Source organism: Armigeres subalbatus, chromosome 2 (assembly GCF_024139115.2).
Source record: "Armigeres subalbatus isolate Guangzhou_Male chromosome 2, GZ_Asu_2, whole genome shotgun sequence".
Taxonomy (NCBI): Eukaryota; Metazoa; Arthropoda; class Insecta; order Diptera; family Culicidae; genus Armigeres; species Armigeres subalbatus.
Genome location: NC_085140.1, coordinates 101,372,344 through 101,396,382, shown reverse-complemented (window position 1 = coordinate 101,396,382; position 24,039 = coordinate 101,372,344). Strand labels below are relative to the sequence as shown.

At 40.1% G+C, this 24,039-nt stretch overlaps 1 protein-coding gene across 1 annotated transcript in view; it reads left to right on the top strand.

The window, feature by feature from the left end:
• The first annotated feature begins 253 nt into the window (after positions 1-253).
• Positions 254-24,039, top strand: part of LOC134210483 (proton-coupled zinc antiporter SLC30A1) — a 149,419-nt gene continuing 125,633 nt past the window's right edge. Inside the window, exon 1 of the mRNA XM_062686530.1 lies at positions 254-1,576. The gene's annotated coding sequence lies outside the window, so the exon portion shown is untranslated. The remainder of the gene's footprint in view (positions 1,577-24,039) is intronic.

Genomic DNA, 24,039 nt, shown 5'->3' with positions numbered 1-24,039 from the left:
ATAAAAATCCATCAGATGGCAGTCGGGTAGCAAAGCATGCGAGCAACATTGAGGGAGGTGTTGTTTATGCTGCCCTGGCTCACCACCCATCGAACAGACGGAACAGAACGTCAACTTGACTGCACACGACCAACACAACGCTGATTGAGCACTGATAATGGGCCCTCGGTCGCGATGTCTGGATAGATGGGGGTGCGCTGGTGTGTGCCTATATCTATCTGTCACGCGGATTGTTGAACATCGAAGATTGCCAGTCAGAGATACTGACATAGGCAGGCAGGTTGGTTGGCAGACGAAGAAGCAGCAGCGTGGTGGAACGTCGTCGTGTATAGTCATCGGAGAGAAAGAAATTCGAGAATATATTTTGCTCAAAGCTGGCGAAGCATCCAGTGCAAAATTACTACACAATCGACAATCGTCGTCAACCATACAGTCCTGTGTTCATTGTCGATCTGGTCGTGTCGCGTGCGTGTGTTCTCCCATTAAAAAAAAGTTAATTGTGCTTATTTTCCCTTTTGCACGGTGGGGCACTCCGATCGAATATTGCTGCCCACTGCCCTGGCCTTCTCTGATGATTATTTATCATCTGGGGGTTGTTTCCGTGAGAACAGAAAACTAAAAGGAGAAAATTGTTTCATTGTTCCCATCGCGGTTGCCCAATTTTTCGGTGGCGACACTCCATTCGCGTATCCAAGTAAGTGGATCAGGAAAGGATTTAGAAGAAGTGAAAAACTGCGTTTGAGGTGACGAATTCTCTTCAAGGACGAACGAGCACCAGCAGCAGCAGCATCTCGGGCAAGGAGGATGAGAGATTCGATAACCAACTGGACTTGATACTTTGTGCGTATCAGGCCCCTTTGTCAGCTGGTTGACTCTGAAGGCATTTCGGAGGGTTTGTGCAAAATGACGTGACGTGATAGATAACGGTGATGATGTGTGGAGATGTGCCATATTCGAGTGGAAAGGAAAATGCAAGAAAATAGATCGGCGATTAGGGTGCTATGCCAGTAGTGAAAACAAAAAGATTTGTTTTAGGTTTTTGTGTCACTCTTTAGACTGGTACAGAATAGGCGACCACTATTTTGCTGTTGTTTTTTGATTTGGAAAATCGCGTGGATATTGTCCGTCCGTTCTCGCATTAATATTCGATTGGCGAAGAATCCGGAAGTTTGTTATGGAAAGTCTATAAGTGATGGCAGCTATGACGATTACGTGTGTTGGTTTGGTTCGCGGATTTTGCACGCGGTACTCTTCGCATAGTTGATCGTAAATTGCTGAACGTACTTATTCCAGTGAATATTTCTGCAGTAATTACATCAGAAACTGGTAGACAAAATCGAGGTTTTTGTGTCGATAAAGGTTAAAAGCATCTCATTGTGATTCAGCAGATTCCCCGAATCAAAAGGTGAATCTTTTCCACCTTTCCGTGAGATTGATTGTGTAGTGGTAAAAAAAGATACTTGCTTGGCTACTGGTGCTAGCAGCAGTAACGGCGAATGATTCTTCGAGAATTACGGATTCCCTCATTCCACACTGCGTGGTTCGTTGAGTGACCCCTCGCGTCGAGATTCGGGAGGTAAGTGATTAATAATGAGTCCATAATCTCTCTGTCAATCAAAAAGTTGTTTGTCCATCACCTTCACCGAGTTTCGATCTGTGCACCTATATTGGGTATTGAGGGGAAGGTCACTGGGTTTATCAACACAACCACCCCCCAAATGATACACAAGTGCGTCGCTTTGTCGAGCACGATGGTGACACACGCTAAAAAGTTGTTATGCATTGTGTTTATTTTGTTCTCATGTCTTTGCTTTTTTTACTCATTTGTTTTGGTCTTGATCTGCTGATAGCCATTGGTTCACATCAAGAACCTATCACATATGTGAATGAACATCTGCCTGAGTTGGGCCGACGCACATGTCTGAATTAACGCAACGGGTATAATTGATTACAAGTATTAGGCGTGCCTAGAAGATGATATGGAGTTCGTTTTCTCACAACACAACCAGCGGATGTTAGATTTTCTTTTAATTCTGTATAAGAACTGGATTCGTTACCTACCTACCTGGCTTGGTTATTGGTTTCAAATAGATGGTATGATTTGGTTTGTAATAAAGCTATCGCTGAATGCCGACACAACATCTTTAATTCAGCGTTGGCATATTTATCCCTAGTAGCACACTGGCCATGATTTCATAGTTGACGTAACGACCATTGCGCTTTCGCATGTATTTCGAATGGTTGAGGAACAAACATCGCAAATTAAAAACATTTTAATCCATACTCACCTAAATGAGGCTTGGTACAAGTAATGTATCGATGTTGCAGGGAGATAATCACTCTAGTAAACGTGTAATAAGTCAAATTCGCTGAAATTTAGAATGGTTGATACGTCAACTATGAAATCATGGGCAGCACAGTTCAGACCGATTTGGTTGCAGCAACTCCAATGTGACTGGATTTGGTCGTATATGAGACACAGTGACTGATATGTGACAAGTATGCTACTCAAGATTAGACCTGTGTGTCGGCTCGTTACGCCGCCGCCGTCAAAAGTAATTCGGCGTTCCGTCGTCTGATAATTCACGCCGCCAAATATTACTTACCACTCCGATGGCAATATTGAATCAGTTGGTTGATGATTTTCGTTCATTTTAACGAAAGAATCTTTCAACTATTACAAAATTGCTTCTAGAATGGCTTTGAAAATTCCCACTAGATTTCCTGTTGTATTTCGGTATGAAATTATTTCAGAATTTCTATCGAAATTTGTTTGAAAACTAAACATGTTTTTTGAAACTTCTTATGAGCCTGCTTCGAAAATAGTTTAACTTCTAGAATTTCTCCCGGAGTTTCCTCCACCCTGAAATTCTTTCAATAAATAATTCAGAAATATATTTAAAGATCCTTCAGGAATTTTAATTACGAAAAAATCTTCGCGAATTTCACTTTAATGTTTTTGACGATTCATTCAGGATATTTGATAATTCCATCTGGAACTTAACCAAAAAATCTTCTGGGAATCCCTTTGCGAATTTCTTCAAGAAATCTTCCAGGAATTGCTTCATGAAAGCTTTTAGGAACTTCTTCGGATATTCCTACACAAAATCCATTTTTAATTTCTACTGAAAGAGGAATTTCCTAAAGCAGTCCTCTAAAAAAATCCAGATTCTGGGACAATTTTCGAAGAATTTTTTGAACAAATTTCAGAGCATTTTTTTGGAAAAAAATCGTTTTTATAGAAATCATGGGGTCATTCTGTGGGAGTTTGTAGAAGAAAAGGTTTATTAAGATTTTGGTGGAATTTCTAAATGATTTTCCCTGAAGAGTTTTCTAGGTGATTTTTTGATGAAGTTTTGAAAGGGAGTAAATGAATTAATGTTAGAGGATTTTTGACAGAAAAGTTCAGGAGAATCTCTGATAAAGATTCCTTGGAAATTGCCTGGAAAAATCTTGAATTATTTTAAGAGATGAATTTCCTTAGGAATTTCTAGAGGATTTCATTCTAAGTAATTCTCAGACTGTTCCCCGGGGAGTTCTTGGAGGTATGTTGGGGTTAAATATCTGGAGGAATTCCCGGTTTAATTTGTAAGTGAGAATTTCTGTAAGCACTTCCACAATTATTACCTGCGAGATCTCTAAGCCAAGTTAACATTTTTTTGCTTTCGTATAGCACGAGATTAACACGTTGAAACTTTCATGCTCAAAAACGTCAAGAAAATTTCTAATTGATAAATTTCCTAGACTAGACCAAAAGTTGAACCAAGTCACTATCAGCATAGTCTTGCTTGGCAGCAGCGCATTCTCCCGCTCGGCTAAGGAAGGCCTCCAAGAATATGTATAGCAGTAGTTTTCAAAATTTCAATTGCCCCTAACAAATCTTTTATTTTATCTGGCTGACGGGCTAGTTGTGCCGTCAGCCAGATAAAATAAAGACGTTTCTATGAATATTCCTTTATTTCTTCCTTTTGCCTTATACCGAGAAAACGCATTCATTTGAAGAAGACATTATATCCTCCGTTCGCTTTGTACCGGACAGACGCATCCATTTTTGTAGAAAGCATTACTCCTACCTTCGCCTTATACCGGGCAAACGCGTTCTTTTAAAAAAGGAATTAACAACACATATCGTCTTACCTTTGCCTTACACCGTACAGACGCGGTCTTTTAAAGAAGGCATTAACAACTCCTTTCACCTTTTACCGGGCAGACGCATTTATTCAAAGAAAGCATCATTTTTCCCCTTTGATTTATAGCGAGCAGATGCGTTATTTCATAGAAGGGACTCTTTTCTTTTCTTTATACCGAGCAAACGAGTCCATTTGAAGAAGGAATTATTTCTTCACATTGGTTTAGAAGGGTTTAGTGGGTGAGAGTACCACACTCCGGTACACTGCCATGTTATAGCTTGGCAACTACTACGCGTGTGCTGGATCGTTCGCAGGAACTCCTAAGGGAATCGCTAGAGAAACTTGCAGAGGAATTCCTGGAGACACTTTCGAAAAAAATCTTGAAATATGCAGCAGTTCCTGGAGAATTGGTAGCAGAACTTCCGGAGGAATTTCTGGAAGAATTTCTGGAGATACTTCGGAAGGATTCCCTGAAGGAATTTCTGGAATAACTTCCGCAGGAATTCCTGTGGGAACTTCCGGAGGAATTCCTGTGGAAACTTCCGGAGGAATTCTCGTGGGAACTTCTGGAGGAATTCCTGGAGGAACTTCCGGTGGAATTCCTGGAGGAACTTCCGGTGGAATTCCTGGAGGAACTTCCGGAGGAATTCCTGGAGGAACTTCCGGAGGAATTCCTGGAGGAACTTCCGGAGGAATTCCTGGAGGAACTTCCGGAGGAATTCCTGGAGGAACTTCCGGAGGAATTCCTGGAGGAACTTCCGGAGGAATTCCTGGAGGAACTTCCGGAGGAATTCCTGGAGGAACTTCCGGAGGAATTCCTGGAGGAACTTCCGGAGGAATTCCTGGAGGAACTTCCGGAGGAATTCCTGGAGGAACTTCCGGAGGAATTCCTGGAGGAACTTCCGGAGGAATTCCTGGAGGAACTTCCGGAGGAATTCCTGGAGGAACTTCCGGAGGAATTCCTGGAGGAACTTCCGGAGGAATTCCTGGAGGAACTTCCGGAGGAATTCCTGGAGGAACTTCTGGAGGAATTCCTGGAGGAACTTCCGGAGGAATTCCTGGAGGAACTTCCGGAGGAATTCCTGGAGGAACTTCCGGAGGAATTCCTGGAGGAACTTCCGGAGGAATTCCTGGAGGAACTTCCGGAGGAATTCCTGGAGGAACTTCCGGAGGAATTCCTGGAGGAACTTCTGGAGGAATTCCTGGAGGAACTTCCGGAGGAATTCCTGGAGGAACTTCCGGAGGAATTCCTGGAGGAACTTCCGGAGGAATTCCTGGAGGAACTTCCGGAGGAATTCCAGGAGGAACTTCCGGAGGAATTCCTGGAGGAACTTCCGGAGGAATTCCTGGAAGAACTTCCGGAGGAATTCCTGGAGGAACTTCCGGAGGAATTCCTGGAGGAACTTCCGGAGGAATTCCTGGAGGAACTTCCGGAGGAATTCGTGGAGGAACTTCCGGAGGAATTCGTGGAGGAACTTCCGGAGGAATTCCTGGAGGAACCTCCTGAGGAATTCCTGGAGGAACTTCCGGAGGAATTCCTGGAGGAACTTCCGGAGGAATTCCTGGAGGAACTTCCGGAGGAATTCCTGGAGGAACTTCCGGAGGAATTCCTGGAGGAACTTCCGGAGGAATTCCTGGAGGAACTTCCGGAGGAATTCCTGGAGGAACTTCCGGAGGAATTCCTGGAGGAACTTCCGGAGGAATTCCTGGAGGAACTTCCGGAGGAATTCCTGGAGGAACTTCCGGAGGAATTCCTGGAGGAACTTCCGGAGGAATTCCTGGAGGAACTTCCGGAGGAATTCCTGGAGGAACTTCGTAGGAATTCCTGGAGGAACTATCGGAAGAATTCCTGGAGGAACTTCCGGGGGAATTCCTGGAGGAACTTCGGAGGAATTCCTGGAGGAACTTCGGAGGAATTCCTGGAGGAACTTCCGGAGGAATTCCTGGAGGAACTTCCGGAGGAATTCCTGGAGGAACTTCCGGAGGAATTCCTGGAGGAACTTCCGGAGGAATTCCTGGAGGAACTTCCGGAGGAATTCCTGGAGGAACTTCCGGAGGAATTCCTGGAGGAACTTCCGGAGGAATTCCTGGAGGAACTTCCGGAGGAATTCCTGGAGGAACTTCCGGAGGAATTCCTGGAGAGAAACTTCCGGAGGAATTCCTGGAGGAACTTCCGGAGGAATTCCTGGAGGAACTTCCGGAGGAATTCCTGGAGGAACTTCCGGAGGAATTCCTGGAGGAACTTCCGGAGGAATTCCTGGAGGAACTTCCGGAGGAATTCCTGGGAGAACTTCCGGAGGAATTCCTGAAGGAACTTCCGGAGGAATTCGTGGAGGAACTTCCGGAGGAATTCCTGAAGGAACTTCCGGAGGAATTCCTGGAGGAACTTCCGGAGGAATTCCTGGAGGAACTTCCGGAGGAATTCCTGGAGGAACTTCCGGAGGAATTCCTGGAGGAACTTCCGGAGGAATTCCTGGAGGAACTTCCGGAGGAATTCCTGGAGGAACTTCCGGGGGAATTCCTGGAGGAACTTCCGGAGGAATTCCTGGAGGAATTTCCTGAGGAATTCCTGGAGGAACTTCCGGAGGAATTCCTGGAGGAACTTCCGGAGGAATTCCTGGGAGAATCTCTGAGGGAACTTCCGGAGGAATTGTTTGGGAAACTTCCGGAGGAATTCCTGGGGGAACTTGCGGAGGAATTCCTGGAGGAACTTGCGGAGGAATTCCTGGGGGAAACTTTGGGAGGAATTCCTGGGGGAGCTTCCGGACCAATTCCTGGAGGAACTTCCGGAGGAATTCCTGGGGGAGACTTCCGGAGGGAATTCCTGGGGGAGCTTCCGGAGGAATTCCTGGAGGAACTTCCAGAGGAATTTCCGGAGTAGTTCCTGGAGGAACTTCCGGAAGAATTCCTGGAGGAACTTCCGGAGGAATTCTTGGCGGAACTTCCGGAGGAAATCCTGGAGGAGCTTCCTGAGGAATTCCTGGAAGAACTTCCGGAGGAATTCCTGGAGGAACTTCCGGAGGAATTCCTGGAGGAACTTCCGGAGGAATTCCTGGAGGAACTTCCGGAGGAATTCCTGGAGGAACTTCCGGAGGAATTCCTGGAGGAACTTCCGGAGGAATCCCTGGAGGAACTTCCGGAGGAATTCCTGGAGGAACTTCCGGAGGAATTCCTGGAGGAACTTCCGGAGGAATTCCTGGAGGAACTTCCGGAGGAATTCCTGGAGGAACTTCCGGAGGAATTCCTGGAGGAACTTCCGGAGGAATTCCTGGAGGAACTTCCGGAGGAATTCCTGGAAGAACTTCCGGAGGAATTCCTGGAGGAACTTCCAGAGGAATTCCTGGAGGAACTTCCAGAGGAATTCCTGGAGGAACTTCCAGAGGAATTCCTGGAGGAACTTCCGGAGGTATTCCTGGAGGAACTTCCGGAGGAATTCCTGGAGGAACTTCCGGAGGAATTCCTGGGGGAAACTTCAGGAGGAATTCCTGGGAGAGCTTCCGGACCAATTCCTGGAGGAACTTTCGGAGGCATTTCCGGAGAAGTTCCTGGAGAAACTTCCGGAGAAATTCCTGAAGGAACTTTCGGAGGAATTCCTGGTGGAACTTCCGGAAGAATTCCTGGAGAAACTTCCGGAGGAATTCTTGGCGGAACTTCCGGACGAATTCCTGGTGGAACTTCAGGAGAAATTTCTAGCGGAACTTCAGGAGGTATTCGTGGCGGAACTTCCGGAGGAATTCCTGGTGGAACTTCCAGAGGAATTCTTGGTGGAACTTCTGGTGGAACTCCTGGGGGAACTTCCGGAGGAATTCCTGGAGGAACTTCCGGAGGAATTCCTGGCGGAGCTTCCGGAGGAATTCCTGGGGAATCTTTCAAAGGAATTCTTGGTGGAACTTCCGGAGGAACTCCTGGAACTTTCGAAGGAATTTCTGGCGGAACTTTTGGAGGAAGTATTGGAAATATATATGTGATAATTAATTTCGTTTCACTGAATCGTACGCTGCTTTGAAATCAATAAACAGATGATGTGTCTGTAAGTCGTACTCCCGGAATTTATCAAGGATGTATTTCCCGTATTTTCGACATAATAGAGCGCGTACCCCAAACGCCACCGTATGGGCTGCGGATCCGGCGACTGACGAGGGTTCTGGTAGAGGGGCTGGGAATCAAACCCATGACCATCCGCTTGTAAGGCGAACGTGTAGCCAACTACGCTGTCTTCTTCGTTTGTCATCCTTCGCCAGGCTGCATAAGGAAAAAGCATGTCTCCCTAATGCCCTCTTCCAGTATACTGCGCTTCCAAAAATTGACGAAAAGTGGGAGGCGTCTGGGAATTGAATATAATCCGCTTATGAGGCGAATATGTAACCTACTAAACCACGGAATCCGCTTGATTTCCACGTGGTCTGGTCGATTTGAAACTGTAGATAGATTGTTGGAGAATGTGACTGAAATGACATACATGCTGATTGCTGATAGGTTAGGTGAAAAAAAAACGTGACTGTGATGACCAAAAAAGTAGTGTTACGAGGAAGAATTTATCTACTTGATAACAGTTCACAACAGTAACAGACAATAATGGAAATCGTGCCAACTACAAGCTTCATAATTACTTGTAGGCCCTTTTTTGAGTGAAATCCAAACAGAATGCTTGTATGTAAGTAAATTTGTTTGGTCGATGATCGATGGGTCGATTCAGCCTTCTATCTGTCATGGTCTAGCCATTTTTGAACAATTAGTGCCGATGATATTGTACGGAATGTCATAAACGCAATTCCTGAGACACTTTAAGCATACAGGACTGATAATGAAGTAAGAACTGCTGATACTCATCCATCAATCATTCAAAGAAAGAGATAAGACTAAGACATCCTTGTGCTATCCTGTTAGAAAATGAAGATTCACAAAATTAATTTGAACTTTTCATAGAAAATGCAGCACGAAGGAGAAAAGCCGGATCTAAAATGGCCGAATTTAGTGTTATTTCTCACAATGAACAGAAACTAACACACTTCAAACAAGGTCTAAAATGTAAGAATGGAAATTATTCTATTTTTTGTGATCTTCATTCTGTATTTTATTTTCGTTTCTTTGCTAATTGTTAAACAAAAATATGTTCGAAGACACATATTTCGATCTCAACAATAGAGCCGTCTTCAGTATCTCGTACTTGAATCAATTTAATACAACTTAATCCTCCGACTTTCGAGAATCGTATAGCCCTGGATCACGCAAGTAGTTTCGTCTGTGTTGTGTTTAGGAAAAGTGTTTATTATCGATGGCATTATAGGGGAAAAGACGGCTTTGGCAGGTTTTGTTCTATTATTGTCAGGGGGGTTTTTGTCGACCAAATTTCATGAAATTTGGCCACAATATTCTTTGATATGCAAAAAATGTTTAGGCCAAATTTGAGCATAATCAGTCATAAAAAAACCCCTGGCAATAATAGAACAAAACCTGCCAAAGCAGTCATTCCCCCTACTTCCCCTATTCTAATTGAAGATTTGGTTAAGAATTGCAATCTGTTCTGGTACATATATGATTGTTCCGCCTTCTCCTATGAAAATAGTTTTAGAAATAGAAGAAAAAACGACTCCGAATGATTCAAACTAAGATCGATTGGTAGCATCAAATAAAAAGTAACATAGTCCACTACTGCTGAAATAGCAACTAGGTACTCAATATTTCTATTCAAAATTATTCCTAATTATCTCCTAATTTTAATCTCCTAATTAATTGACGTCATATGTAAGAAAAAGAACTTCAGTATCGATGACTCTACGATGACACATTCCGTGTGCAAAAAACCGACTTGTTTTGTGGCTCATCATAGCTTTCAGTGCGGGGTTTAAGATCAATTTGCGTGGTATTTCCGCTGGAATGTTTGTGTTATTTCCCCCCAACAACGGCACCCGATATTGAGGGGACGCCTTTGTGAAGCAGCTGTGACCGTTCGATGCTGGTTTCTCTGCTCCTGATCCCGCGTCGATAGACGCGGCGGCGGGGTCTGTTGTTTATGACAAAGAATCCGTACCGAGAATATTGAATCTTTTAGCAGCTGTTTCGCAGGCACGCCACCTATTTGGGCAGGACAACAAAAGCATATGAAAATATAAAATTTGTTCAGTAGTGGAGGAATACATATATCAAATTCTATGAGAATCACATCTTCAAAATATGAACATAAAATGAAAATTGACTAGAAATTATTATTTGGATTTAAAATCAGGTAGATTTTTTTTTATTTCAAGTTTTTAACAATTTATATGTTTTTATAATAACCCTTTGATATAAACTAAATTTTGAAATATTCAATGCAAAACTTCTACTGTTTTAGGTACAGTAACCATTTGTGTGTGAGTCGCATCCGCGAAGCTCATTTCCAGTGGCTGTTTTTCTCATTCTAGTGGCGGTTTACTCCAGATTTTCTTTGTTTTCACGGGATGGGGCAAGTGCGCCATTTGGTATTGCAGCTGATGGTTCGCAATATATTTGAAACAGAAGGTCAATTGTAATTCATAGTTTACCTTTGCCAAGTATTGGACTTGGCATACAGTAACATGATTTATTGTATTTAATTTTGTTCTAGCTCAGAAGGTATGCTGTAGAAATGGTAACAACATCTTAGCGGGTATGCGACGCGAACCGCATACTTCCAGTCAGGGATGCCAGATGATATTTTCAAATGTCTTCTCAGTAGTTTAAAAATGTCTTCAAATGTCTTCAATATTAAAATTATGATTATCAGCGAGAAATTTCAAAATCCAATACGTAAATAAATTCAATAACCTCCTTGTTTTACTGATGTTTTTAATAATGTTTTTTTTACATTCAAATTGTCAGAATTCAAGAATATTCTGTAAAATTTTCACAAGACAGAGTTTTCCCTGGATTTTCTACTGAGTCTTTGATCAAAACTCCACCGGATTATCTAACTGAATTTCAACGTGGAATATTTCCAAGTTTCTTTTAAAAAAAAATCGTTGGAGGGATTCAAAACTTACCGTGAAGATCGTGAAGAAACATCCAGTGAACTTTCTAAGGATAAATTCCTGGAGCAACTTCCGGATAAACTTCTGATGGAGCTTTTTATTACTTATACGCATTTCTTCTGGATGGAGCTTCTAATTACTTCTGGAAGACTGCTGAAGAAATTTCCCTTGGAATTCCTGTTGAAACTCCCAAAAGATTTATTAAAGGAACTTCCGGTGAAATTTCTGAAGGAACTTATAAAGGAATTGCTGGAGGATTTTCAGGAGGAATTCTTGGAGGAACTTGAGCAATAGAAACTGTAGAAACTTCATGATTAATTCCGGATGGATTTTCTGGATGAATTCCTGAAGGATATTCCTGAGGAATATCTGGAGGAATTTCTGGTGGAAATCCGGAAAAAAATCTGAAGGGTTATGTACAAGACACGACCGGCCCAACGTAAACTACGTAGAACAGTTTGGTGCATTGAGGAATGTAGTCATATTTTAAGATAATTCATTCGATTACTTATGTCACTGGTTTAAAACAAAATTACCATAATTTAAAATATAAAAACCCAGATTAATCCACCTAGCAGTGATGATGCCTTTCTCGTGCATTATAAAATATATTGAAAAAATCACTTTAAAAAGGTCAAAAAAGCTCTTTGGGTGAATAGATCACATTTTTTCGATCATTTTTAATATTTTTGCCTTGCCACCATTCAAAAACAATTGTTTTTTGATTTTTTTTCCAAGGGGGACCTGTGGGAAAAAACAATGATTTTTCAATAATTCCGAAAAGCAATGATCGGGCCCATTTTCAATAGCAAACAATTCCCTGTCGAATGCAACTTGTTGCGAGTAAATCGGATAATTCTAAGTTCTAAAACGTGTGTCTACAAAATTTGTACACATAAATACACAAAAAAAACAGACGTCACCTCAGTTTGTCGAGCTGAGTAGATCGGTATATAACACTATGGGTCTCCGGGCCTTCTATCAAAAGTTTTTTTGGAGCAATCATATAGCCTTTCGGTACAACTTTGTTGTACGAGAAAGGAAAAAATGCATATGTTACAAATATGCGATCGTGGGTAAATAGTACAATAATTAGCGCAGCGGCACGTTTTAAAAAATACATTATAAAATACAATATGGATTAACTGTCCAGACAGCGCGTCTACAATTGTTTTAGGGCCGATTCCCACGTAGTGTTTTTCACCAATGTAATATTAAAGTTCAATAAAACTAGTTGTATGTCATACATTGATTTAGCATGCCTTTGTGTAATAATTGTACAAGTACATTTGTGAAAATTAACAACACAATTCACATAAATATCAATGGAAAAAGCCGCATAATATGGAAATAATGAGGTGTATGAAAACGAACGTTATGGCCCGTTTACATAAGAGCTAGTTCTAGCGGACAATGCACTATCGGACAATACTAGCGCGATATTAGCACAATGTAAACAGGTATTGTCCTCGCTAATAAGCGTTTACATTGTGCTAATTTCGTGCTAGTATTGTCGGATAGTGCATTGTCCGCTAGAACTAGCTCATATATAAACGGGCCATTATGTTCAAATCACCCAAATGCCCAAACTACACCATCATTCCACCCAACCCAATAAGCAGTTAGCCTCTTCTTTCCTTCCAAAGCAGGAAAAAAATGGCAGCAAACGTAACGAGCGCACGAGAAAGCATGTACGAATGCGATTTTTATTTCCAACGATGAAATTTTTACAACTGTGTTGATGCGAGCGGATAAAGTCATCGGCTTCGGTCTCTATAGCGCGTGTGTTAGTTTTCGTGTTCCACATTTGAAGCTTTGGAAAGCTTTGCTTGAGAGGTTAGCATCATCAATAAAGCACGAAAGAAGCAACACAAACTTTAATGCTGTCAGTATACACGGTGCGAAATTTATTCATTGAATGTGGAAATGCTACACACTTAATTTGTTTTACTCAATATTGTGCGGTTACTTGCTGAGTTTTTTTTACTTTATTAAACTGTTTTTTTTAATCTACAGATTATATTCAACACCATACTTGCTAAATGGACACGGTCGGTTAAAGTGGCTGGTTCTTATTGCCTGATCTTCTCAAAATTGCATGCGGCGAACCTTTCATGAAAGGTACCGCCGCGCTTTCTGCACCCCGTTTACTTGATTCTTATGGATGAATAGCATTGCGGTGTATCGTTTGTCACGGCCGTACCTTTCGACAGTCATTCGCCGCGTGAAGTTTTGTGCAAGTGCCCATTTGGGAACATTACAAACGCCGCGCAGTGTATCATATCCAGAAAATCTGACAATAAAGTGTTCGTGAAAGTAGTCGTTAGATTATTCGCTGTTGGTTTGAGCGAGACAGAGTATATGACTAAAAAATCAACCAGCAACTTGCGGTGTTTGGTTCGAAATGAACGTTTGTCAGCAATGGAATAATCCATCTAGATTTTCTACTAGATGGCTTTTTGCTGTACTATAAATCTCGCATAACTTTTCAAAAGGGCCTAAGTAACATTTTTTTAATGAATTAATTTGAGTACTGCAATCAACAGAACAACATGAAAACTATTGATTGCAGTATTCAAATTAATTCATGAAAAAAATGTTACTTAGGTGCTTTTGAAAAGTTAAGCGAGAATTCATGAAAAAAGGTTACTTAGGTCCTTTTGACAAGTTATGCGAGAAATGTAATAGAAATGCATGAAGCCAAATAGGACTTTTTGGGAACTTGCAAGTGTTCTTATTGTTAAGTTGACTTTTTGTCAATTTATTGGTCAATACTTAAAAGGTGCTGTAAAAAGAAAAGTGCATACTTAGGTTTTCCAAATCTGATGCAGACTATCTTTTGAAAAGGGTCAAACTTGTTTTTACTGATTTTTTCAAATGGATATAATCGATAAACGACGCTTCCTACAAAAAAGTGTTGTATGGGTGACTGTCGCAAAATCATTCAAACTTTCTAATAAAACTTTTTAAAAAGCTCTAAATAGAACCCTACACTAAAAAATCAATTTAAAAAATAAAAGTCAATTTGCAAAAAACGCTCTTTTGATTTGGAAGAAATTTTGTCTCAAGATAGGTGATTATATTCCTACCAACCGTCCATACATCGCAAGCCAGGCACTTTTAAGGGAAAAAAGTTTTTCTAACAAAAACTTTTCTTGACGGAATTGATTTTTCAGTGTCTTTAAGGTGGATTTAACATATGAATACATATATACTCATATTAATTATTCCTGTACAGTCAGGCAGAGTACAATGTTTTGGTCGTAACTGGTCGCAACTAAAGAAGCTAATAATGGAATATAATATTTTTTTGAAGATATAAACCCCTTTTTAATATTACTCTTAATTTAAAAACAAACTATATTTAGTGACTAAATTAGACAATGTATCATAAAAATAGATTTGCTTGGGGTTCTATAACGATGGCTTTCATTGGTTTAGTTTCAGATGAAAATACACTGAAAATAATTCCGACAAGAAAAAGTTTTTGTTTTCCTTAAGAGTGCCCAGCTTGCGATGTATGGACGGTTGGTAGGGAACATAATCACCTATCTTGAGACAAAATTTCATTTAAATAAAAAAGAGCATTTTTTCGCAAATCGACTTTAAAATTTTTAAACTGATTTTTTTCAGTGTAGGGCTCAATTTGGATTGTTTCTGATATTTTCACTAGAAATTTTGACTGATTTTGCGATGGTCACCCATACAACACTTTTTTGTGGGATGCGTCGTTTTTCTATTATATCCATTTGAAAATATTAGCAAAAAAAATTTCAGCTCTTTTCAAAGGATAGTCTAGATTAAATTTGGAAAAACATTTTTGTTTTCATTTCGGATCATCTGGTGATTTTTCATTTCTCATTTTTCATTTCTTACTTCTTACTTTTCACTCCTCACTTCGCACATCTCACGTCTCACTTTTCACTTCTCACTGCTCACATCGGCCCATAGGGGAAAGAAATGGCAGAAATGACGCTTAACTTTTAAAAAGAACATATGTCACCTTTTATTCATGAATTAATTTGTGTACTGCAATCAAAAGCTATCATATTGGTCTGTTGATCGCAATATTAAAATTCATTCATGAAAATATGAAAAAATAAAATTTTGAAAAAATAAACGAGAATTTTCAGTGTATACATGAAATCTTAAAATAGGTACTTTTTAACTCATTAATGGGTTTCTATGTTTCTTTGTGAAGTTTTTTCTTCCGTGTAAGCTGTGTATTCTATGCTGTCAGTGTGCCGGTTTCGAATAAATTGTGTCTTGGGAGAACATAACCTAGAAAATCGATAGCTTATTTGTTACGAAATAATGATGTCTCATAACTCTTTGAATATTTACTATTTTTTGAGAAGTGCCATCATTATGAAACTCAATAGTGAACAAGAAGAAAACATTCCCCATCGAATGCAACTTGTTGTAGCAAAATCGATTCAGGTTTAGTACTAGAAAAATTGGCTAATGTTTCAATGTGCACACACATACGCACACACACACACACGGACACACACACGGACAGACAGACATTTGCTCAGTTTGTCGAGCTGAATCGAATGGTATATAATACTATGGGTCTACAAGCGCTCTATAAAAAGTACGTTTTGGGAGTGAAATGAAAGCCTTTCAGGTACAACTTTGTTGTACGAGAAAGGCAAAAATTGTTGGATACCGTAGTCAGGGGTGACGTCCGAGCCCTCACCGACAGTCTGGAGGTCGGATAACAAAATCGTTCAAAAAGGTCACTTATAATTCAGTTTTATTGTTCTCAGATACATTAAATCTATTCTACAAGCATTCTATGTAGTTGAAACAATGACCCATTCTCACCCTCATTTGACCCGTTGTCTCACCGACGACGGTACGATAACTTAAAATTTTAACTTTAAAACCCCAAGTGGTAATAATGCTTTTCGCAATTCCAACTGTTGCATTCGACTTAGAGTAAAATTAGTAGGGATTCAGTTTCATTCCAAATTTTCGACCATAGTTGGAATAGTTGGCAGAAGGGATAAGTAGTCGTATTGTTGAGTCCGACAAAGAAGCGCGAATCGATAAAACCCGGTTGCGCCAACTAGAAATCAACAAATACTAGCCATGTACCGTTTTGACTCAAATTCTGAACATGACTCATATTCCGAACTTTAGCTTTTAAATGCCCATTTTAACTTTATTCGTGTAATTTTCTCCACAGGAGTTTGAATTCGTTTGTTATCTTGATCCTCAGTTCAGAAAACCAATGACAGTTTTAGTTTTAGGGCGCTAAAACGCCAGTGTTCGGAATATGAGTCATATTCGGGATTTGAGTCAGAACGGTACCAACAATTAAGCCATTCTGTTGAGATGCACCAGAGTAGTAAACGCTGCGGACGGGAATAGTGTATTTTTGCTATTCTATTACAATCTAATTTCCACTATCTGGCAGTGGCATTATGGATAACATATTCGTGCAACCATATTATTAATATGATTGCAAGAATCTTAGATCCGGGAGCTAGAAAGTAATAGTTCTATTGTAACCTAAAGCCCGTTTCAATAAAGTATGCGTTCCGAAGCTATAGCCGTATACAATAAGCCCCGCATAATTGTACCCACAGAGTATCTGAAGTGGATTCAAACTTCCTGAATTAAAATTGAATTCTTTTGATTTTGGCGCATATTTCATAATAAAAACATAATGACCCATTTGCAGTTTATCATAGAATGGCTTACCATTTTCCTAAGTTATCTTTGAATCGAACATGTTTGATCATCTGCATTGCGATTATCGCATTATGACATTGCATTGCCGTTGCTAACAATCGATCATCCCATCCTTGCACAAACATTCGCTTGTATATATTTCCGATTTCACCAATTTGAATAGTTATGTGTAGATTGTGATTTGCTCGCTTCTTTTTCTCACACCCACTCTCATTTCGGGTTGATCGATTTTTGTTACTGAAATTTACCCAATTATAACCCATTACTCGTTAGTCACATGTAAGCGTGTACACTAAATCGATTCCCGCCATGATTTGACGTCTATTTGTTTTCAGATTGGGCACTCACACTCAAATATTATACACGGAAAATCAAACTTTTTTGAGTGTATTGAGTGTGAGAAAAAGATAACTGTGAGAAAAAAAATCTCGCAGAACTCTTATAAAGTGCAAAAAGCGCAATATATCGCCGACTGCGGTCACTGCTCTGGCCCTACTTTTTGTGGCAAACTGGTGCGAAGCACCGCACAAAAAGAAGAGCCCAAAAACCAACTACACTGAACGACGGCCGAATGAGACTCACGTTGCGAACGGGAAAAAGAGGTGCTGCCAAAATGGTCTAATACCCTACTTTAACGTTGATAATCAAATGTTTCAATATAACTGGAAAATTGGTGGAGAGTTTCCGAGTCGATTGATATATAAATCTCAAAAATCCATCGAAAGATGAATGCGCTATTAACGTTCAAAATCTTACATGATTTCGTGACGGTCTCGGATTTGGAAATTTTCATTTGTCACCCTGTATCCGAGTCTTCCCCTTAGACGTAGTTTACGTCAAAAATTCTGAAGAAACTTCCGGAGGAATGCTTGAAGGAGTTTTTGAGGTAATGCTGCAGAAATTTTCGAAAGAAATTCTGAAGGAAATACCAGAAAAATTTCATAGTTTGCTTTCAGACGCATATTTGTAGAATCTTTCAACAACATTCTTGGAAAGTCTTCCAGCAGAATTCCTAAACAAACTTCCGAAGGAATTCATGGAGGAACTTTCGAAGGGATCCCTGAAGAAGCTTCCGCAGGAATTCCTGGGGGAACTTTCGGAAGAATTTCTATCAAAACTTCTGGAGGAGTTCTTGGAAGAACTGCTGGAGGAATTCGTGAAGGAACTACCGGAGGAGTTTTTGAGGAACTTCTGGAGGATCTTCCGAAGGAATTCTTAGATGTACTTTCGCAGGAATCCAAAAGAATTCCTGGAGGTTTTTTGGGAGACATTCCTGAAGCGTTCGGACGAATTTCTGGCGGAACTTCAGGAGGAATTTCAGAAAGAATACCAGAACGATTTTTTGAAGAAAGTCATAGAGGAATTCTCAGAGAAAATACTGGATGAATGTCCAAAGATTCTAGAAAAAATTACCAAAGGAATTAAGGAAGAATTTAACGAAAGTGTGGCAAGCTTCCTCTGAATTTTCTACTGAGTCTTTAATTGAATCTCCACCGATTTTTTGTTGTATTTTCTTAATTTCTTTTTAGAAGATTTTCCAGTAGAAATTTACCTTGGAAATTTTCAGAAATATCCATTTAACATTAAAGAGATTTATTGCGGGAGTTCAAAAGAACTTGTGGTAGTTGAGATAAAATAGAGCTTGCTGACGTTTACTCATCCTTCTCTTACAAGCGCATGGATAGGATTTGTTTTGATCGGAAAACGCTTCGTATGCATGGCCCGATGAAAACAAAATCTATCCCTTCTGTGCGCGTGCCCACTAGCGACGTGAGAAGCTCTTGTTTACAAAATCAGTTACGCCCTTTTGAAATGTTGGTGCCGAATTTCCCGTTCAAGTTTTGGAGGATTTCCTTTATTTCTTCTTTACGGAAATTATTATAAATTTCCAAGATAATTTGTATTGAATTCTTGATTTCAATTCTCCGATTTTCATCGAAAATTCTCCCTATTTTACAAGAAAAAATCATTTAAATTTTCACTGGAAATTCTTTTAAAATGCATGGAAAATTCAATATGTTTCCCGAGTAACATTCAGAGGAATGTCACATGGAAATGCCAAAAAGATCCGATGAATTCGGAAGTAATTTAGAAAAAACTGTTTCCAGTTCAGCGGTTGAATAGATTAAATCAAATCATAGAAGAATTCAGTCTGCCATTAATTAGATCGGTCATTCCAATCCGATGTAATGATCGAAATACCTTTTTACACACACGTGAAAACGCCGCCACCGCCAAGGAAAATTCAAACGAATGCTGCCGTTGGGAATTTTTTACAAGCGCTCAACTTAAAGTGCATCTGAGGACTGAAATGCGTTGCAGTTTACAACCGGCTGGTGTGAATGTATTTTTATGTTTGAGTTTCTAAGCCCGAGACAAAGACTATCATAACTTTTGTTATATTTATATAATCTATATATAAAAGTCGCAGAGCTTATAAGTCAGTAATAACATTGCATTTTCTATTTGCTGGCTTATTGATTGTCTTCAAGTATCTTCAAATAAGTAGATAAGTCTTCAAATATTTTGAAAAGTCTTCAAAATGTCTTCACGAAATAAATGTCTTCACAGAGATTCAAATGTCTTCAAATTGAAGACATGTCTTCAAATCTGGCATCTCTGCTTCCAGTATATGTTACTTATGGATACATGGTGCGCTGTAGAAATAAAGTAGTTCTGGGCTCAGTTTTGTGCCTTCACAGACTGTGCTACTGTTTATCGGATTCTGGACGAAACTGATTGGTGCTGAATGCTTTTCAGCCTTAGTCCAGGAGTGACAACGAGTAGGCAAAAAACTGTCATATATAAATGCTGTCAATGCTTGATGCCCAATGAGACCCCAGGACATTTGATAATAAAAGTTGTTATAACATTTTGTATTTAGATGAGTTAATATGTTTCGACATTATGAGTCCCCAGGTAGCCTTGCGCAGGATTGTCAATCCGGAGATGACAAATTCAATTTCTCAATTCGCTGTAGCATGTTTTTGGGTGGTAAACATTCTCCACTTCACGGGCATAAGATTCATCCATGCAGCAGTAGGCATAGAAAAGCTTTTCATCAATAATGCTTACAAGTTGAAAAGCAGGCCATGTTGCAGTTGGAATGTAGAGCCATAGATGAAGAAGAAGAAGATGAAAAGGAAGGAGAAAAAGAAGAAGAGGAAGAAAGTGACCTGTTAACCTGATCACTTACATTATTGGTTATCAATTGCTTAGCAATGGTTGTAATTGCTATGGCGAATAGTTACAACTGCAAGATGTCAATCATGCTAATCTAGATGCTAATACTTTGTCTTACATTGTACTCTGCATGGCACAGTATAGGGTGACATGATTTACATTAGATCGCTCAAATGGCTCAGTCCGATAAGGCACCTACAAGGAATACTCAAAGTATCGCATCGTATCTAATCTTCTTTCGCCACATCAACCGGCGAACATAAGCTATCAAAAAACTATCCTAACAAAGTCTTGCAAATAAATCAATTTGAGCAGCCAGAGTGTGGTTTCCCAACCCCACCAGGCGGCGCGTCGTCATCATTACCCGTTTGTTGGGTATAAAGAATCGCACGCTGGTATAGCGATGGTTGCCGTTGACACTGGGATCCCCAGGTTGTTTGCATGTGTCACCGTAGACGTTTTTCTCCGCCAGTCGTCGTGTACGTGTTACCGTGCTATATTCCTAGTCGTATATAGGAACGAATTGCAGAATAAAAACTTGAAAGGGTTCCAGGTGGTTGCTCTGGTTCCGGCTACAATTTATGAGTTTTAAGTAAATAACAAACTAATCATTAACGGAACTGTTGTTTCTAGTTTGAATATTAAAAGATCGTAAAATTTTACTATTTTGACATAAATTATTTCTGTGATAATCAAATCAATATGAATATAGAAAACAAGTTAATAAATATTTCCGGTCTTTAGTATGGAAAATATTAGATACTAAGTACTATTTTGAAAATTCGCAAAAAATGGTTTTCTTGAAAATAAGATGATGCTCATGATGGTCTAGTTTTGCCATTTGAGATATTTTATCGTGTTTAATTGATTATCTATTTAATTAGTCTTGTCCAAATCCCACCAGACTCATCGAATGATTTTTACGAGTTCTTTATAATGAAGGCATTGGATTCTCATAGGGCCCCGATGATTGCGATTTTAATATGCTTCTACCAACATTGCAAATGATTATAAAGCACTTTTTTCTCGTTTAATTTGGTAATCATGCGTGATTCAAGGTTTTTCCGTGAAATAAATGCTTGAGAGCGCTACTTTTGTGACAAAATATGAAGCCAAAAAATTTGGCAGAACAATTTTATTTTCGCAGTTTCTAAGTGAGGGTCTTCAATGACTATCTGTTGAAATTTTATTTAATTGATCTTCAAAAATAAAAAATATTCTACAAACTGCTCCAATTATACATCTTTTCAATGTAAGCTAAAGTCTTCGAAGCACCATACAACCCGATGGTGGATGGCCATGTGGTTCCATGAACATTGATAAAAGTATGGAGATCGTGATGAAGGAAGGCGGCGGTTTGAATATTGCCAATATCCGCGTGATATACTTTATGGATCCTTCTTTATTTAGCAGAACAGAACAATTTTTGAATGAGTACCCTATGATAGCTAACGACCGACAAAAAAGAGAATAAAATCTTCTATTATAATTGAAATTGTGGAAAGTAGGTAGACAATTAGTTCATTTTGCTATTCAATTTTGCATTGCTTACAGAATCAAAAATCTAATGAATATTGAAAAATATTTGTTTATTTCGGTACCAACACTACGTTGCAAGGTCTTCCTTAGCCTGCGGTGAGATGCACAGCTACAAAGCAAGATCATGCTGAGGGTGGCTGGGTTCAATTCCCGGTCCGGTCTTGGAAATTTTCTCTACTTCCCTGGGCATAAAAGTATCATCGTGTTAGTCTCATGATATATGAATGCAAAAATGATAACTTGGCTCAGAAACCTCGCAGTTAATTGTGGAAGTGCTGATCGAACATCCAACAAGCAATCCAATATATCCAAACACGTACTAAGAGCCTCTGAAGATAATTTTAGGAAAGTAGGTATATGCAAAAATGTATAATCTTCTTCTGTTCTACCTTCTTATTTTCATCTCTATATATAAAGTCTATATGTAAAAATGAGTTTACATTTCCTTTGAGGCAATATAACTCTCGAATGGATGAACCGATTAGTATGATTTATGCACGGTTCGATTCGTTCTGGAATGGGATTTTTTGGGAAATTCAGGATGAATTCCTGGAGGAGTTCAGAATGAATTCTTGGAGGAATTCAGAAGAATTCCTGGAGGATAAGAATGAATTCCTTAAAGAATTCAGGATGCATTTCTTGAAAAATTCAGGATAAATTCCTTGAAGAATTCTGGATCAATTCCTTGAAGAATCCAGTATAAATTTCTGGAAAAATGATGAAATCCTGGGGGAATTGAATTTATGGATGAATTCAGGATAAATTCCGGGGGAATTTTAAATGCGGGAATTCAGAAGCAATTCCTGGGGGAATTCAGAAGCAATTCCAGGGGGAATTCAGAAGCAATTCTGGGGGGAATTCAGAAGCGATTCCGGGGGGAATTCAGAAGAAATTCCGGTGGGAATTAAGAAGCAATTCCGGGGGGAATTCAGAAGCAATTCCGGGGGGAATTCAGAAGCAATTCCGGGGGGAATTCAGAAGCAATTCCGGGGGGAATTCAGAAGCAATTCCGGGGGGAATTCAGAAGCAATTCCGGGGGGAATTCAGAAGCAATTCCGGGGAGAATTCAAAAGCAATTCCGGGGGGAATTCAGAATGAATTCCTGGGGGAATTCAGAATGAATTCCTGGGGGAATTCAGAATGAATTCCTGGGGGAATTCAGAATGAATTCCTAGAGGAATTCAGAATGAATTCCTAGAGGAATTCAGAATGAATTCCTGGAGGATTCCTGGAGGAATTCAGAATGAATTCCTGGAAGAGTTCAGAATGAATTCCTGGAGGAATTCAGAATGAATTCCTGGGGGAATTCAGAATAAATTCCTTGGGAAATTCAGAATGAATTCCTGGCGGAATTCAGAATGAATTCCTCGGGGAATTCAGGATGAATTACTGGGGGAATTCAGAACGAATTCCTGGGGGAATTCAGAACGAATTCCTGGGGGAATCAGAACGAATTCTTGGGGGAATTCAGAACGAATTCCTGGGGGAATTCAGAACGATTTCCGGGGGGAATTCAGAACGATTTCCGGGGGGAATTCAGAACGAATTCCTGGGGAATTCAGAACGAATTCCTAGGGGAATTCAGAACGAATTCCTGGGGGAATTCAGAACGAATTCCTGGGGAAATTCAGAACGAATTCCTAGGGGAATTCAGAACGAATTCCTGGGGGAATTCAGAACGAATTCCTGGGGGAATTCAGAACGAATTTCTGAGGGAATTCAGAACGAATTCCTGGGGGAATTCAGAACGAATTCCTGGGGGAATTCAGAACGAATTCCTGGGGGAATTCAGAACGAATTCCTGGGGGAATTCAGAACGAATTCCTGGGGGAATTCAGAACAAATTCCTGGTAGAATTCGTAACGAATTCCTGGGGGAATTCAGAATGAATTCCTGGGGGAATTCAGAATGAATTTCTGGGGGAATTCAGAATGAATTCCTGGGGGAATTCAGAACGAATTCCTGGGGGAATTCATAACGAATTCCTGGGGGAATTCATAACGAATTCCTGGGGGAATTCAGAACGAATTCCTTGGGGAATTCAGAACGAATTCCTGGGGGAATTCAGAACGAATTCCTGGGGGAATTCAGAACGAATTCCTGGGGGAATTCAGAATGAATTCCTGGGGGAATTCAGAACGAATTCCCGGGGGAATTCAGAACGAATTCCTGGGGGAATTCAGAACGAATTCCTAGGGGAATTCAGAACGAATTCCTGGGGGAATTCAGAACGAATTCTTGGGGGAATTCAGAACGAATTCCTGGGGGAATTCATAACGAATTCCTGGGGGAATTCAGAACGAATTCCTGGGGGAATTCAGAACGAATTCCTGGGGGAATTCAGAACGAATTCCTGGGGGAATTCAGAACGAATTCCTGGGAATTCAGAACGAATTCCTGGGGAATTCAGAACGAATTCTGGGGAATTCAGAACGAATTCTGGGGAATTCAGAACGAATTCCTAGGGGAATTCAGAACGAATTCCTGGGTGAATT